The 4,371-nt window shown below is 28.0% G+C and overlaps 1 pseudogene; it reads left to right on the plus strand.

Annotated features, from left to right (window-relative positions):
• Window positions 1-2,185: 2,185 nt before the first annotated feature.
• On the plus strand, window positions 2,186-3,495 carry LOC107871864 (annotated as a pseudogene).
• Window positions 3,496-4,371: the final 876 nt, after the last annotated feature.

Consider the following 4,371-nt stretch of genomic DNA (forward strand, 5'->3'; position numbering starts at 1 on the left):
TTGTTGTACGTTCTTGCTAAATAGGTCAAGGAAAGGGGATTGTAAGGGTTAATATTTGGTCTGGGTCCGCCAGTAATGGGCTTGAGTAGTGGAGGTGTGGGGTTGCTGGTATGTTATTGGGTTGGTTTGGGTATTTTTTTAATGAATTGGGAAGAAATTGGGGTTATATAAAATAACCCCAATTAGATTACGGATCTATAAATTTAGGCTATTTGTTAAATTAGCCTAATTATGAGAATTTAGCCAATTGAATTTAAATTTTATCCAAATTAAAAATTAATTCACCAATTAAATTGTAATTCTGGCCAAATCAATTTCAACTCGGGTCTAATTTAATATTTTGGCTACATTGAATCAAAATTCGATATAAATCAATACCTCATTAAATCCTAGGTTTCTTGATTTGATAAAGTCAAACAAGTATTTCTCCAAATAACTTATTTTATGAATGAATTATATTTAAATCAAGATTTCAACCATTTGAATTTATTTTTCAAGATAGGCTTTGATTTAAAATTTGATATTCCGTAAAATAAATGTTTGAGTAACCAAATTATATAATCTCATATAATTGAATACGAAATATATAATCGCTACTTAAAATAACAAAATTACCCAAATAAATATTTCGAAAAGCTTCTATTCAGACAAAATAAATGTTATAATTTTATTTGAAAATTGAAAAAATTCAGAATTAAACTTAGTTGTGGAGGACCAAAATTAGGTGTCAACATAAGATTAAGGAATTTTTAAACGATTATTTCTACTGTTGTACTATTACTGGAAATGCTTTTGATCAGAATTTAGGAAAGAAACTTTTTAACAAACTACCAGGAGCCTTAGGTAGAGAAATAGAGGAGAGATGGAGTAAACGGGAAGGAGTAATACACAACCCAGATGTAAAGTGGTTAATAGAACAAAGAATACAACATATAATAGAAATGCTACAAGAGAAATGTACAAATATACAAATACAAAAGTCGTTAAAACAAAGTGAGACAAGCTTCTATAAAAGTACATATACGACACAAAATTATGATCAAGATTACAAAAACAAAAAGTATAAGAAACCATCTAAAAGGGACTATCATCCTAGAAAGAAACCATACTACTTGAGGAAATCCTTAGTAAGAAAATCATATCTAAATAAGAAGAAACATGCACGAAAATATAATAATAATAGAACCTATAATAATAAGCTAGAATGTCTTACGTGTGGAAGTATAGATCATCTAGCAAATGCCTTCCCAAAAAGAAATACTAGTAGGACGAGGAACGCAAAACTAATAGAAGATTTTAATGAGACTTTGATAGATGTAGATGAATACATGTCCGATAATGAAAGTATATATTCCATAATAAGTGTAGATTCATCTGAAGAATATGAACAAAACTCCTCAGATTCTGAAAGAGAAGAATTAATAAATGAAATAGGACTAGAAAAATTAGACTTAAGAGAATTAGACAATCATGATTTAGTTAATATTATACAAGATTGTGAACACGAGTTTGAAAAAGGTAAATGATTAGATAGTAATCAGTGTTTTAAGTTTCATTGGTTCCCAAGTAAAAGTTAAAGAGTAAAGTGTAAGAATTGTGATATAGAAGAATGCATTACTTGTGTGGAAAAAATGTCAAAATTAACAATAACCAAAAATAATTCAACAGTCAAAAAACAATCTAGACAATCATAAACCTATAAATACTTCAATAGAAAAAAAAATATTACAACTAGAGGAAATAATAATACAACTCAAAAAAATAAAATAAAATAGAGAAACAAATTAAATGGTTAGTGAAGAAGAAGAACTAATGAATATATCATTTGAAGGTTTGATATGTAATGAAGATAAAAAAAGTTAGTACTATAAAAGTCCTAACAAGAATAAAAATTCAAGATTATAAAATGGAGACTTCAGTTATAGTAGACTTAGGAAGTACAAAGAGTATATTAAACATTAGAATTTTACCACAACATGTAATTAAAGAACTACCTAAACCACAAGAGTCTATGCAAATTGATGGAACTTTTAATACTTATAGACTGTATGTGCCTAGAACACGAATAAGTTTGTTAATACTTGTAGTAGCTTCTACAAACCATCATATAAGCTAGATGAAATATTGGCAAGAGACTTAAATATTAAAATATATTTTTTATTAGGACTAGACTTTTTACTGCAAAATGACGGAGGATGTTTCCTCACTAGAGACTGGGTAATATTCTCTAAAACTATTACTCAAACCCCAGTAACAACTATACCTACCCTAACTAAATACCGATATCTTAAAGAGAAACCAAGTGAAATAGATGAAGACTCGAATGACATAAAACATAAAAATTAATTAAAGTGTGATAAGGAGAAAATTGTAAGTGCTAATATAGTGAAAAACTATCAGTACATAAGGAATTACAAGAATTGTTAGATGTAGATTAATTAGAAAAAGATTACATGCTAATAGAAATAGATACAAAATTATACAACTTTAAAAAAGAAATACAACAGATAGGAGTAATAAAAGATTAAAAAGACCTACAAAAAATAATATAAATTCTAGATGAATTAGAAATAATAGGAGAAAAGTATCGGGACTCAAACCAAATAACCTGTAAATTAGAAATAATTAATCTAGAGTATATAATAAAAACAACATCAATGGAATCAACTAATCAAGATCTAAAAGAATTTGAAGAATAGATCAAAGAACTATTAGAATTAGAAATATTTAGAAGATCAAGGTTAAGGCATAGGTCAGCGACTTTCATGGTAAGAAATCATAGTGAAGTAATCTATATAACCTTAAAAGCATGAACTAAAAAAACTTACAGTAAAATTACTAATCTATCCTTCTTAATGATTTTAATATCTAAAATATCAAAAAATGAATAAAAATATAAAATGTATATAAAGGGGTGTAACCAGATTAACTAACGTACTATTTTCTAACCATTGCAACTGTTGGTTGGCTTTATTAAGTAAAAAACTAGCTTTTAACCAATTAAATAAAAGATTCAATGTAAATAGTAGTTGGCTTCCAGTTTCACAAAAAGCAGATGAGACACAAATAAAAAAAATAAAGTACAATACAAGAGTATCCTCCTCCCGCCAAAAGTATGGGAAGGTACACTTCACAGCACCGCCAAGCACGCACTATATTCTGATGAGAGCATTGTTATCCTCCAACTTACATACAACGTACAGCCTAAGATCTAAGCCAATAAGGAAAGACAATAAAGTTCATGAGGCCTACAAAGGTCGTGATGGAAATCCCGTTCAAGTTTATGGTAAGTAATAGGTGATCCACATTGAACGTACAACTAGAGAGAAAGAGAATAAATCTATTGTGAATGTTGATAGTCATCCTTCGAAGGTCTTTGTTACAAAACTTAGACTAGATAAAGACAGGAAATCTTTGTTGGATTGTAAGGCTAAGGAACGTATTGTTGCTGAATAGGATAAGGGTACTAAGTTTACTGTTGAGGATATCATATAGACAGTTGTTGATTTATCGATCATTTTGTGTGTTATTTTCTATTTTAGTTAAAGTAAATTTTATGCAGAGATTTAGAGTGGAAAGAAAAGGAACAAAAGTCCAATATCAAGATTTCGTATGGAAATTTAGTCGTTCCAATTATAAGTATAATATTCGGTATATTTTTTGACATGATATATAATAATATGTTGATAGCGACATTTATTTTTTGTCTTAACTTTGAATTTGGTTTTTGTTACCTTCCAAACAGAAATTTTTGGGTGAAGTTGTTCCAGTTGTAAGTATAATATTCAGTATCATTTTTGATATGATGTACAATAATAACATATTGGTAGCAACATTTGTTTTCTTTCTTAACTTTGAAGTTGGTGGTTGTTACCTTGCAAACAGAGATTTTTGGATAAAAGTTGAGTATGAAAAGAACACTGAAATAAATGAAGTACATTGATATATTAATTATGAGACTTGGACAAGACGACATGCAAAAAAATTAATTACTTTTAATTTAGCTTAAATTATTATTTTATGCTTTTTAATGACAGGGGCGACTCTACCTTGTAAAACAATCGATTATATAATTTTGAAAATAGTGTTCATTAAAAGAAAGTTATTTTTTCTTAAAATTTTAAGGTCTCTGATTGATTTTCTCCTTAGGCCACGAATATGCTTGAGCCGCCCTGCTTAATGAACATACTTTTATTTGTTAAACTATCTTTCAGTGCAATTTTTTAGCCTTTGACAAAAGAATGTAAATCATAATAGAAAGTACAACATATATATATTATCATCATTATTATTTTTATTATTATATTTCTGTCAAAATACTAATCAAAGTAGTACTTTGATGTATCGGATCATCTTTTTTGATTGTTATTT

The sequence above is a fragment of the Capsicum annuum genome, chromosome 5 (genome assembly GCF_002878395.1).
Source record: "Capsicum annuum cultivar UCD-10X-F1 chromosome 5, UCD10Xv1.1, whole genome shotgun sequence".
Lineage (NCBI taxonomy): Eukaryota > Viridiplantae > Streptophyta > Magnoliopsida > Solanales > Solanaceae > Capsicum > Capsicum annuum.